Genomic DNA, 14,963 nt, shown 5'->3' on the forward strand with positions numbered 1-14,963 from the left:
AGCCAGCCAACAGTATTTTTGGATCCGACTTTTTTCTAAACAAAATTCACAAGTGTAGACATATATGATGTATATATTATGTTAGCCTAGTTGGTGAGCTACTATTATTACAATAGGCAACACGTACGAGTACTGCTTACCGTGAGCCACCTGACGGGCCCAACAAACCCCTCTGTACACTCTGCCTTTTCCACTAAGGCTCACAAGAGTGGAAATTAGCGCGTCCCCGTCACGGTGATAACGTGTTTCACCGTAGGAATACGAAAATTGGGAAATTCGAACCCTGTCACAGACCCATTTTGCTTCATGGTGGGATTCAGCTGTCTAAAGTAACGCCTAATGGATAGCGTACCGGGTGCGAAATTCGGGACACTTATAAGCGGAGACTGACTGCGCAATATATTTAGTTACTTAATTGAGTTTCGAATGCGATGCTTCACAAAGATTCTACTGCACGCAACAGTTCCGTACACTTTGTTTCGTGTTTGCATGGAGTTTCACAGTCGTGCATTACGTTAAGGTGTCAATTCGTGCGGTCCATCTAACATCGTAGGCCCTTGAGAAACCACTGCCCAATAGGAAAAAAATTTTGGCTGGCATACATATTGATAGGGAAGGATTGCATCACCCTGCTATTGCGACGTTCTCTGTTCGAGGAAGCAGCGAGCTCAGCCGGCTAAGCGACCCAGAACGCATGGAGTTGTAATTATATGGTCATACGCTGACATCAGGCATTTTGAACAATCGTCGACAGCTCGTAAAAAGATTTCTCACACGCAGAACCAGATAGAATGGGGCAGAACTAGACAGAACAGCAGCAAGATCAACGGTCAGTTTGCCTCGTCTGTTTAGGCTATGTGCCTATCCGTACGCGTGTGATTGCGTGCTGATGATAGTAAGGCACGACCGAATCTATTTACTCTATATCAAACGTTTTCTGAGAATCGTTTCGAAGAAGGCAAAATCTAGTGGTAAAAACGAGATTTATATATAAAAACGAGAAAATAAATCGTTGCATTCTTCATAATGGCCAAACTACCCTATCTCAAATACATTCTTTGTATAAATCAAGCACTTTCCAATTCGAGAGCATTTCGAAATAAAGGCTGAACTCATAGTCTTTCTAGCTTCTACAGATCATTCTAAAGGCGCAGCTGCTCAGCAGTATTGTATGTTGATTGACTGCCAAAGGACTGATTCATTAGATGGCAGATAGCGAGTACTCGGTCAACCTAAAAAAAAAACCCATTTTTAACGGGGCGATAGTTGATCTTAGATCATTGTTCATCATAAAAAAAAAAGTTAAAATTACAACTGTTAAGGATGTTCATTAACACGTACCCAAATCAATTCGTCGTACGCTCGACATACTCTGACTTTCGGACAGACTTTTGAAATATAATAAATAGACGCTTTTTACGTGAGATACAAAATTGTAACGCGCTTAGAATAGCCCTGTCATTGGTTGTGGCTACTGCAAATTGTCGATCCTTGAGGCTACACCAAATGACATTGGGATTTTGGCTAGTCCTTGTTAGAAACGCATTCGAGATCTACCTACCCGTATACAGAAAAGCTAATCCAGCCAGATTCAACAATGTGTCAGTGATTGCTCGTGTTTCTACAACCATCGTTCCTGCTTGGATTGCTCGCTAGCTCTGTCCGCAGTAAACGGTAATAGAATACACGGTATGTTAGCGGACTGTCAATAGCGATCCCTCTTAGAAGTCAGCAAGAAGGCGTCTATGTTCCTTAACCTAAACAAATGGAACATGGCAAATGGAGCAGCGTCTCAGTGTTAGAGCTTACGAACGGCTGTGACATTCAAAAGTTTCCTAAAGCAAACCGGCTGGACGCCATACTATCGCCGCTGGTTAGCCCGCTCGTCGATGTGGGCCATGTTTATACAAACGTTTTATGATTAGTCGAGTGTAGATATGCGCCTCAATTTATAAATATTAGCAGATTTGTTGTTATTATATGCAAAAAAAAAGAACGAGACGAGTCTTATGTTAATCAAAGTTGAACGGAAGAGAGCAAAAATCCAGAGACCATTGTCGCAAGACCCTCGACTAGCTGGCCGACCCTGATAATGATGGTATACATTGAAGAAAAATCTTTGATGAACGGTTCCATTACGTGCTACACAGGGAGTAGACGACACTTCACACATTGTTACTTTAGAGTAGCAATAATGATAAAGAGATATCTGGCCGGCCACCATTTTCGCCTTTCGTGGGATTGGGATGTGCATGCCCAGTTTTTTCTATAGACATTCAAATGGCGCGCGCATAGATCAGCCACGATGCTGGTAGCGCCGTGTCACCATCAAAAACATGCAGCTTAACACCAAAAAAAAACATATATATATATATATATATATATATATATATATATATATATATGCGTGTCTGTGTTTACACCGTACATGCGTAAGTGATTTGCTGGGCTCCAATCCTACTGGTTGTCGGTGGCGACGCTATCGCTGTTGATTTGATTATTTTTCGCCGGAAAACGTGTAGGTTCGTCGGCAGTTTTATCTTCGAGGGAGCAACCGGAGGGCATCCTTTCCATTGGCATCACCCGTTTGTGAATGAGTGAGCGTACACCTATTTGTAAGATGTTTCCAGAGCTCTGTTTGCAGTCGACGTCTGCTGCACCAGAGATCGAGGGCGACGCTTTTTGGCCGGCTAAATCGTGGCAGTAGCAGCAGTAATCGTAAGAGTAATGCTAATAATCATATTGGTCGTTGTATTTTTGATCGTTCTGAATGACGTGTTTTTCTTTTCTAGCCGATCGAATAAATTTGTCATATAGCTGGATTACTTGTTATTCCAAACAGCGTGGCCACGCGTTCACTCTTTTTTTTTGGATCTAAGTTCCCTTATCGACGACTGAATCATAAAGTAATTTTGTTTTGATTGGAGAAAACGTTCCTGTCAATATCTGCTGCCGCCGCCCTTACTTACATTTCGCATGCTGCTGCTTGTTCTCACGAGAACTTTTTGTTGTACGATGCCAACGAAAGCCCTGCTTAGACGGAAGTTTACAGCGACATAGGTAAACAGAAAAATTAGAATAACATTATTTACAGAAGCGCATTTCTAATCCACGCGTTATTGTCGCGCTAAGCGTGTGACTCTAGCCGTTATCTGTTTTAGCCCTTAGGGCAATTTACGCGTCGTGTGACGTGATAGAGCGGCGATCGTATGAAAACGAACCCAAATGATGACGAAGAGTGCAGCAACTGTACTGTTATGAATTATGTTGCCTCCTTTTCTACGTGCTGATTCTACGTGCGAGACGGAACGATACGCAGTACGTTTAACCTCGACCAACTTTAATTGCCACTATTTACGTAGCATGGACAAAAAACCTGTCCTTAAATTTCTATGAATGCCGATGTCACAAAACGATAACGTCTGTTTGTGCTAAGATAGCACCCCACGTAGCGCACTTGATCGCCGCATTTTCGCTTCAACCACTACCCGCTCGTGTCCCGTCATTCGTTCTCCATTTGTCGTAGATATTCAAAAATAGGTAAGCCTTTTCCTCGTCAGGTACCACTTGGCAACTATATCAGTAATGATAATATTACCTACGACGCTCACCATGTAATGAGAGGTGCATTTTCCTGTCAACGAACGAATTTGCCACTTTTAGTTACGAGTACGCATCGCGGCGTCTGCCCGAGTCTGCCCCGTGGATGACTCATCGCTGGCTGTTTTATTCGTCCCAAGCCCATTACGTTTGTGATAAACGTCTCACTTCGACGTGAGAGAATGCCGTTCACCGTCACTGGTTATTCAACGAAGACGTCTGGTTATCAGCTCTAGCTTTGGCGTATTCTGTCTGCAATTATTAATTACGTTTGTTCTACAAATAGATTATATTAAAGGAGCCAGCTATCGCTGGCAGGCATCGCAAATGATTCCAAATATAAACTACAACAATTGCTCAGGTGCAATATAAACCGCGACCCGCAAAGGCGTTTCCGTCGTATCACTATAATGTGTCCAGTGATGCGTTTTATTTGTGCGTTTTTAGAAAAAATAAAAACAAACGAATCGATTAAGTTGTTATTACGTATCACTCAGCAGCGAGTTCTCAACGGAGGCAAACACACTTTGCTTTGGCAAGTTAGCCTGCTGCAATGAATCTTCACGGGCTATGTTACGATGCGATGAGCTTCACTGTTGTGGAACAATAATAAAGTTATTGAACATGGCATATTTTTTTAGCTACATTTTTAGGATAAACTGAAATAACTATTACGCACGCGAAGGTTTCAGATTGTTGAGTGTCCGGACTAAGCAACGATAGCGATAAATGGTGCTGACGACCATCTCTACTGTAGCGCTAGTAACAGCAGCTAGAAGCTAAGTACTCTGAGAAAATTGTCATACCAAAGGCATTTTTCATCTTCTTAGCTTCAAGTAAACTAAATGAACATGTTCATTATCACGCAGTGCTTGCTGCCTGTTGCGAGGGCACGTAATGATTGTTCGTGAGCGATCCGACTGATAGGTCTTCCTCGTTGTCCACCCCTTTCAGTTGGCTTTCGGAATTATTCTTGTGACAACGATCGCGCTAGTTAAATCCTAAGCCTTCTGACCACATGGGCCACCGCAACACCCGTTACAATGTTCTAATTAGTATAAATATTAAATGAAATATAAAAGTGATAATATAAAAACGTTGCGTCTACTGCTGCAGTAATTGTTTGAATAGGACAAATAGGCCACTCGTCTGGCGGTACCTGTACAGGTGAAACAATGAAATTGGTTACTGCTCACACATCCACATCACTGGACATAGAGTGATATATTAATGGCCGTGTCCGTTGACGTCAACGATATCCGTCAGGTGTTAGGTAACAACACTGGATGTAGGAAATAATAGAAAGCGGGACGATTGAAACAACAAGGTTTTGGCTTGAAGCAATCTAAATAAAAAAAAAACAATTCAGTAAAACGTTTCTGACGCGCTGTCCTACTATGGCAAATTCATGATTGTTTTTCTAGAATCGCGCTACCGGCGTCTATATGCGCTACCGATTCTTTCGGCCGTCTATGTTGCCCGTTTCGCAGCTTAGCGCTTTCGTTCGGCGTTAGTCATATCTGCAGCGAGTCATTGTATGCGTCAGACGGTGCTTTTCTTCGCCAGGTTTCCTGATCCGCCGCTTTTTGCCTTGTGGTATTTCTACAATATTTGTTTTTTGATTACGGCACAATTATGCTCAATAGAACACATGTATCATATATATATGTTACAGTCACAGCTGCTATCGGCGGTGCGCTTCACACAGAATACTTTATGCTTCGTTCTATTTCGTGTGAGGCTTTGGGGGTCTTATTAACTCACCTCATAGCTATTACAATCTGCAAGGACCAACTAGCTGGCCTAGTGAAGCTGGAGTTATTGCCCGCTAAAGCGACGCGACAATCAAATCAGTGTTTCCAGCGCTTGGAAGCTATAGCAAAAAGCCAACAAGTGCTGGTGATACAGCAACAACTACTGCTGCTGTCGTCGTCGTCGTTCAGGCAAAGCAAGTAGTTGGCCAGTCAAAAATGTTTCCCTAATTTCTTGAATGCACCCCAGCCAGCACTTGAGATGGGGCGGGGGGGCCTGTGGATGTTTATTCGTATAAATAGTTTTATCAGTTGGCGGGAGATAATACTACCGCACGGTTACTACTGATGTTGCTGGCATCACAAATGATCTAGCTATCAACAACAACAACAACCGTCCATGTTTTGGGTGCGTTTAGCGTGGCTATAGTGAACAGATAATGAAACTGGAAAAGCCACTCAACATTGAAGCGTGCCTTTGGTAAGCATTCCTTTGCCACGGGGTCTACCATTACCACGACGTATGTGTCTGCTGACATTCGCGAGCCGAGAATTGTATTACTTAAATTAAAAATAGTGGTTGTCGTAAGAAACTATATCGGATGCTTAATTTTCCTCGTTTGCGTGTTTTCGATACCAACAGTTTGCCGCATTTTCGCCATTTAAAAACGATTCAACGCCATTGGGTAACTTTTAATTGGGTCTGACAATATAAGTGTCTTAAATGTTGGGTTTAAGGGTTCTAACTGCCCACAAATCATATATTTCTATATTATTGTACTATACTATTATAAATAGTGTGGGCATACATCGCTAGCGTATCCGACTCGGTCATCTTGAACAAAGTAACAGCTGGTTTAGAAGGCTGCTGGCCAGACAACACAGACATGCTCATTGCCCATCACCGTCTTTATTACTATGCATCCCTGCTGCGATTATCATAATTGTTCTGTCATTGTTTGTGCTAGGCGTCAACCACTTGGTTAGGGGCACAAAGTTTCGCCCCAATCGTCAGCTAAATGATAGGTAAACATTATCTTAGTTTCGATGGGCGCACCTTTGCTCCGTCCGACGTTGCAGTAAACCTACTACCTAACGCAGAAATATTTTACCGTTTAAAAGGCTTGACCAAATCACTGTTGCTCCGCAAATGTGAGATTTCATAACAAAGTATGTATTATTACACAGGTTTTTTTTAGCGAGCTAGATTATAGCACGATATGATTTTAGACAAGTCCATATCTGTTATCTCTGTAGTAACTCTGCATTGTGATCTGCTGCAGTTTCTGGTGTTATTGATTTGTGACAGCTCATGAGGTCTTGTCACCGATTTATGGTATCTTGTTATTGCACACATACCCATATATATCATGCATAAACCTTGCCGTCCAGTTGAACTCCAGGGAATTGAGCAGCTTAGGCCCTATTGAAGTTTCGTGGCATGGTCGCTTTGGTCTGCTGGAACGTAGCTGGCTAAAGGGTTCAAGATAGTACTCGCAGTGTTCCGCTAGCGCAACTAGCTGCAAACGTCGCTAAGACTTACGAGCGGTTCGTGGTGCCGGTTCTTTCTGTTATCTTGTTAACTGCATTACTTGACATGTTTAACAATATTCGTAATTTGAACGAGCAGTTAACGTTGACCGTCTGTCATCGACGCTCGTCTAAGGGCGTTCTCTGCAACCAGCGGCACAGGACTAGCAGCAGAATAGATTCGTACGACCACAACACACACACACAGATAAACATAAATGAATATACACACTCGCTTAATAACACTCTACCGTTTTCTCGCCTGCGAAGTCGCTGCGGCAGAGTAGTTCCATTAAGATCGGCAGGATAAGTCCGACATCACTACGGCACCAACCATTGTAGTTGTTATTAAAGTACTCGTTGCGATTTTGGCAAGCTAAATAAAGTTTAACTTAACGGGTATTTCTAGCTAAGCGGGTAACTATGCATGCATAGCACTATGGGCGGCAGAGTAGTAGGTAATTTCTGCACGAAGGTGCTACAACATAGCGTTAGTTAGTATCAAACGTACGTTTACGGATAGGCCTACGTTTAGAAAGAAAGAGGCGCACACGGACGAACTCGTCGCTGCTACGACAGAAACGCTGGCGTACGTTGTCGTGTATCGTATCATCGGCATTCGGATTTTTACCTAATCAGCATATAATGCTACAACAATACATCGTAGTGATCTAATACGAACTACATAGCATGCAGTTGTACGAAGCACTGCAGAAGAATGTAATCAGTTCTTCTGCTCCTTCTGCAAGCCTGCTTCTGTCCGATTATCTATTCAAATCACTGATAAAGCCACCATCTGTTCCCGTTTATAATTATCATAATACTAGTAGTAATGACGACAATTAGTACAGCGCTAGGAGCACATAATCGCCTTCGCCATTGTTACAACTATTAAGGATTATTATTATTATTGTTTTTTTGTGGCCAACGTTACCTGGAGAAGAAGGAGTGCGACAACTTAAGGGGCAACGGCTGGGGGGCTGTAACCGACAAGCGAATACCACTCACTCACGCGTACGCACAGATTTACGCGTATGGCAGTAGGCAATTCGATGAAAATGTTTCTGCCACTATCTGTTGTGTCAACTCCAACATGCGAACTTCAGTGCTGGCGTAGGTGAGCCTTGTCCTGAACAGCTCTGGCTGTAGCTTGCCGCAACGAAGTACCCGATTTCGCTAAGAGCGTGATACCTCAAAATTCACTAATTCATTAACAACTAGCGTTATTGAAGGCACGAGCCATCTAATAGGGGGGCTCCCACGGTCGGGCTGGTTGCATGCCTGTCGACCGACACGGGCACACGCGTGCTTCGACCGAGGACAAGCATATACACATTAGTTATATATATATGGGAACAGTTCATATATTGTATATATTTACTTATTATTTTGTTCTTTTTTTTTTAAATTTATAGTAGTTGATCGGCGGGCGGGCGTGAACTGATCGTTGCGCGCGTAAGATACGTGTCATTATTTTAATTATAATAGAAGTGACAGTCACCTACTGTAAAAGTGATGCGAGATGGATGGACGGACGGGCCGCGCGGTACCAACTGGGACCGTTTGTTGCATCGGTTATAGAATCACCTTAAAAATATAATAACAAACAAATAAAAATTAATCGATTTATAGCGTTGTTGAAGAAAGCAAACCATAGTTTACCACAGATGGCGTCTATGTACTGTACAATTGTGTTACGACATGGCAAGTAGAGTCACAGTAATTGTCGGCAGTCTCAATTCATAGACAAAAACATTTACAATAGGGATCTTTCTATATTGTTTAATGGCCCGACAAAAAGAATGATAGTCTCATAGTAATAACGTTCTACTATTGGTAATATTTGCTAAGACCACAAGATATAGTCACTGGAAATGATGATAACGTCGACACTTTATACTGGTCGAGAAGTACATGTAGTTAGAAAGTCTTGGTAAATCCCAATGCTCCTTTTTATCCACCGTCCTGATATGACCTGACAGATAAACACACTGAAGTGTTGCTTGTTTATACAAGCAAAACATATACCATGAATATTGATAACAATAGAAGAAGACGAATGTATATACATAGCCGTTGAAACATTACCTTGTCAATTTAATGCTACCCCATTCATTCCCAAATTTTGACCGACGATAGCCACCCATCAGATACGAGTAATGCTATACTATTTTTTATTTGTCGTCATTGTTGTTTACTTACGTAAAAATGCGTCCGTACGTACACGATTGGTCCTGCCATATATATAGCTAATAAAGTGTTTGTGTGCCCTCAGTCGCGTCATTCGTGCAGACCTATACATTAACAGGCGTTTACGCGGACCGACGATGGGGGATTTATTTGATTTGCAAAATTGGTTCCTTTCCTTTAACCCCTGTAGTGGATAGCATTGTAGTTGTGCTGTACCGTTACCGTGTTAAGGTTGTTATCGCGGTGCCTTTGGTTATTGTTGTTGTTACTGCTATTTGACTGATAGTTTTGAAAATGCTGCATTGCGTAAAGGGTACAGAAGGGAACGATTGACGCCACAAGTAAGATCGCACTGCGTCCGCTTCGCCTCGGCGGTCCCCTTTCGATGCCGCAGGGTTCTAACGATAACGATAACAACAAAAAGTTTGGAGTACGAGGTCATATCGAGCAGCAGCGTGGCCATCGAGCATTACCGTCGTTTTCTTTTCGTATGCGGTTGTGCACGATGTTGTCCGTTCCCTCGTCCCTTCATTTTACACCGGGATAACGATGCGAGGTACTGCACGATGCAGCGATTCGTGCCAGTTGTCACCGTGACATTCACGTAACGAGCAAGGCATTCTACGCTTGCACCGCAGCCATCGGCACGATGAAGACCATGACGATGATGGACATTCATTGGTGAACATTGCGCTGTTGTGGATGGCGCTGCAGCTGCTTCTGTCACCAAGACGCCTCGACCGACCGCCTGTGTGTGCCCGACTGTGAGAAAAAGGGAGACAGAAATGTCGATCGATTGATCGATCGACCGGCGACAGATTGGCTCGTTTTGGCGGCGATAGTTGGGAAGACTGAGCCGTGGCCAAAGTCCACCAACGGTTATATTGCGCCTGCTACAAAGCTGTGATGCTTGTGCTTGATACTATTGCTCTTGTTATCGGCGTCGCTTCTGCTGAATGTCATTGGAATGACGCGTCCCAAACGTCGGCCCTTTAGGCGTCTCAAAATCGCCAAATCGTTGATGTTGCGACGACCGCTGATGTTGAAGGATTTGCGGAGATTATTTGCGGCGTCATCGATTTCGATTGCTCTATCCCCTTGTGTATGTACGCAAACATGTGTAATGCTGGTATAAGTAGCAGCAGCAGTGCGTTGGCGGTGACGGGCGACGCATTGAGCCAGCGTGGATACAACGACATACAGGAATACCTTTAGATAGATTTAAGAGGGCCGAGGATACCACGCGGGGGAGGGAGGGCCAGGGGGAGGATAGAAGCTGACAAAAAGCAATGAAAAAGAAGAGGCCTACAAGTACAGATTTCATCTATTCATATGGATGAGCAGACCAAAGAGCGAAGATAAACATGAAAACGTTCGATTGCGCGACGCAAAGCTGATCGAAACCATTTTGTCTTGTCACAGCAGACCTTTCTGTAGGCGAACAGTACAAATAGAATACTACCGGTGATCTTGTTGCCTACGTACGAGATTGCAGGTGGAGACAACGAACACAGCTTCTAAATCCACGTGTCGGAAGAAATATTAGATGATGTATTGTATTTTCGGCCAGAAAAGTCCGATCGTGATGAATGATAACTGTTTCGTTCTTCGTACAGGCTGCGGTTAAGCATTGGCTTTGATGAAGTGCTATAGGATTAAGCTTGCAGTAAACATCAGAACCGACCAGAAGGTTTATCGACACAGATCAGCGAAGAATCGGAAAACTTTTCTCAAAAACAGAATATAGCGAAAAAATAAACTTGTTTGAGGGTAAGCTCTACGGATGCCAGGAGACGTTTCCTCCCTCGAGCCGAAGGAGCGGAAGTTAAGAGTCAGTGGTCAAAATAGTTTTAATTTGTATGCGTAACGCTGAAAATATATTCGCTTGCCTGTGAGACGTCAGTCGACGATCTGTTCATACTGACTTGGTGGACTTTTGTTCGTCAATGGCTTCGTTCAATGATCCGTAGTATACAGGCTCGTATACAGTATGCAGCGTGTTCTCGAACTGTGTAAAATTGCGGCTGGTCTAGTGAACATCGTATGCTACCCTTCAGCCATCCGCATAAAGTTCTAGATATTCTTTCTACTATTATAGTTAGTACTCGATGTCACCACTGAAACAATGGAAGTTATACAGGCATTTGTTTACCACGATATCTGTCTGCATATACTATGTTATCGTATTGCAATCACCGTATGACAAGCTGGTCTATTGAGATGATCGACATTATGGGACAGAAATTCGCGGAGATCTATTAACGGAATCGTACGAGAAATCGTCAGCCATTCTTTTGTGTTTTCGACGAATAGAACATAGTCTTCAACCAGTACGTGGAAAAAGCCTGACGAATCCGTCCGCTATATAGAGCTATTGTTGGTGCCCAACTGACAGGAACTTAAAAATTGAGTAACTATAGTAACACCAGTAGCGTCGGTGTATTTCTTTATAGCTGCAGCGACGAAAATTGGATTTACTTTTACAAATGGAGAACATCCGAACGTTTGGAAGCTTCACATGTGTTGAGTTTGGGTTCTGAAATTACCAGTAAAAGTAGCTTCGTCATCTAGATGCGATGACTTCTCTAGCGACAGTTAGCACCCCAGTTGTCGTATTCCCCTTGACCCAGTTGTTTCTCACTAATTATTATAGAAAAGGGTGCGAAGACTCGCTGTGCAACCTGCATCGATCTCATATTCATCGATTACCAAACACTGAATTTTTATTTTATTATTTACAAAAAGCGACCATTTGACTCCTTGTTGTCGATTTCTCTCAGAGAATAGCATGTGTGTCTTGTAAGCAATTGAACGGACGACGTTTGTCACTAAACATAAACCTAACGAATCAATGGGCTTTGTTCTTTGTGATGAATTTTTCACTATATTTTTACCGTACTGTCAATTTGCCCCAGTCTCTGAATGTATATTGCTATTTAGAAGCCCAACCGAAGTAGAAAAGCTCTTAAATGTTAGTTGCTTCACTGATCCGCTGAAGGTGCGTTACGCTACAAAGGGGTATCGAGGTGTAGATTGAAAAAAGAAATAGGCTACGACCTTCGCAATGATTCTGTCACAGAGAATTAGGCTGTATGCTACCAGTAGTTTCTATGTTTTTAGAAATTTGCCAGGCAACTCTCAACCCCTCTATATAGCCATCGTTAAAAGTCCACGCTATGTTATGGTATCTATCCTTTTATTCTGCATTTCGCTATATGTATACTGCTTTAGTCAGCTTCAGCAAGTCAGCAAGAACGTTCTTACCTTGCTTTTCCTTCGTTCACCTGCAACCTTGCCGCGTTTACTGACGAAACAGCGCAATGCCATCATCAATATATATATATATACATAGAAGAAAAAGACCCGTTGAAGTTCATCCGGCATTCTATGAGTAATCGTTTGAAATTAACAGATTACAGCGTGAAGAATACACCGTACGAAGATTCACGCTTTGCCCCTCGAAACAGTTCGTCCGACGCGATACGCAAAACTGTTTTTGGGTGGTTCACGTCTTTTAATTGTCGCTGTGTCGATTCCGCGCAAAGATGCCTTCAAAATACCTTTAGACAAATCTGTCCTGCTATAGAAGGTAGGGAAGTTATGCCGTTTTATTTACTAAGCCCACTTAATCGTTTGTCATATATAACACGTGCATTTGTTCAATGACTCAAATTAGAACTGCGAGCGTTACCAGGAAGTAACTTGAAGTGGCGGGTTGACGTTACGTTCCAGAGACGGCTAGCGGCCATATTGAGAATTTGGTTAGTCGAAGGGAAGGAAAAAGAACAATCAAAACTAGTAATTACGTTTCTTCTCAAAAGTTACGACAGTGTATTCAGTGCCGTCGAGTCGTTCACCCCTGTCCTGTCGGCAATGCGTCTTCATTCTCCCGTGCGGCCCCTACGCCTTTTCACTTTGCAGTTCGTCACCGGACGACGTCATCTGCCGACGCCGGCGGTTGAAGCCAGATTTTAGCCGAAAATGGTACCAACACGGATGGCGGTAATAGCATCGCGCGCCGCCTTTGTGGGATTCGTCCGTGCATGCGTCGGCCGTTCGAACTTCATTTTCTGCATCATAATTCTCTTTTCCACCGTAATTCTTCTCGCGTTTTCTGTCCTATGTCTTCTGTTATAGTTGTGTTGATTTCTGCTTCTATGGTCAAACGATCGACCGGAGGCAAGCTGCTTCGTTGCTACACAGGTTCCCTTTGATTCCATCGTTTTCTCCATTCTGCGTTGTGTGCTGTTTCAACTTCTGGTACAAACACAGGCAAACACGTATATGAGCGCTCATTTGATCTTTGCGTCCTATCCATTGACGCAACAGCCACGGCATAACAAAATGGCCTTTGGCCATTTCCACTGACTTTTGCTGCTGCCAAATCCCGCGGCGTCACTAACTTCGACCGCTGCCGCTGTCGCCTATCTATCTACAATAATGTGCTGGTGTCGGCGCTAGCAGACTCAACAGCAACGGTACCGATCCTAGCGACGACGACAATGCGCGGATACGGCGTGAGCTGAATGGGGTTTTTTTCAAGATGCTTTCTCTCTAACTACGCTGGTTTAAATAAGCTGTGATTGTCTTTAGTCGGAGTATCAGGCAGGACAGGTAGACCGAAGTCAGATGGGTATGTTTGCTGTTAAGGAAATTGGTTATAATATATTATATATATACCATTTCTCGACATTAATGATTTTCATTGCCGTATGATCATCAACTGAACATTATCAAATGTGTTTTTAGCCGTGAAGTACCCTGTTCTTTCGTTGGCCATTCGGCTGACGCCTAGCAACTATTGTCCACAGCAACCAAGGGATATGGGCCGCACAGATGCGCCTGCTCGAGACCTGATGATGCTTCCCATCACAACAGTTTTCCATATTGGCGAAGAGAAATCATTAATATCTGATAATTACGCTAGGTTGTATCAAGGTGATTTTTTTCTCCTGTTTTGTAAGTTATGGTCGTCTGTTTATTATTGATGTCTAGTACAATTAATCAATAATTTTAACTAACAGTAGAAATATGAATTTATTTCAAAGGGCACAGACGGTCTACCTAAGGACACAGATACGGCCGAACTTATACTATAGATTCTGTGCTGTTAAAAGCCTGCCAGAACTATTTTCAATGTGAACGTTAGCAAAAAACAAATGCTATGTTATACAAACGGACCGTTTTTTTCAAAAAAACATTATCACAACTACATAGCTGACGAGTAAAAGAGACTTCAAGTGTTTCTACTACAGTTTTTATCAAGCATCGACTTCGTTGTCAAGGCCATCGCGCACCAATCCAATTTCACAAGTTCGGAACACAAGTAGCCTACATCGAGATAATTATTAATAAGAACTAGTCCTGTTACTCTGATGAGTTGTTTGTCTAACTTGAAAAAAGAGACATAGAAACGAACGTTCACGATGTATGCCCCTGGCAGACACGTAATGCGTCGACGCACAGAACAAAGTAAATGGACAGCTAGTATTTCTCATGTATTGGCCGGAAGATGATCGTAATTAACGTTGTGTGGATTTAGGCGTAGGCCGTGTTTCGCTTGTGGGAATTGTAATTTGGCTACGAGTTGTCGTTTTTTTTTTTCTTTGTTATTTACTAACTAGGACTCCCTGAAAAACTGCATCGTAAACTAATTAAAGAAAATATCATATATAAGAAAGTTGCTTTCTTTTTTTTAAACTTCAGTTTACAACGGCGTTGCGTATAGGTATATTCCTTGCTTAGGTTCTACGTATAATTTTCTTCGCAAATAGATTCGGGCTGTAAATGCTTTTATAGTTATGTGTCTGCTTCAAAAGGGGTGGAAGCACTTCCGGGTGAATGGCTCGCAATGGTTCTATTATAATCGGATGCAATGGCGAAGAATTTTTG

At 42.8% G+C, this 14,963-nt stretch overlaps 1 protein-coding gene and 1 long non-coding RNA gene across 2 annotated transcripts in view; both read left to right on the forward strand.

The window, feature by feature from the left end:
* The window catches only part of LOC111270713 (uncharacterized), a 102,332-nt gene that overhangs the window by 58,707 nt on the left and 28,662 nt on the right, over nt 1-14,963 (forward strand). The gene's annotated exons all lie outside the window — the stretch shown is intronic.
* LOC111270717 (uncharacterized) lies at nt 2,641-4,964 on the forward strand. Its single transcript, XR_015315061.1, has 2 exons — nt 2,641-2,718; nt 3,664-4,964. It is a non-coding gene; the product is annotated as an uncharacterized LOC111270717 (long non-coding RNA).

This window comes from Varroa jacobsoni, unplaced genomic scaffold (genome assembly GCF_002532875.2).
Source record: "Varroa jacobsoni isolate VJ856 unplaced genomic scaffold, vjacob_1.0 contig00068, whole genome shotgun sequence".
Taxonomy (NCBI): domain Eukaryota; kingdom Metazoa; phylum Arthropoda; class Arachnida; order Mesostigmata; family Varroidae; genus Varroa; species Varroa jacobsoni.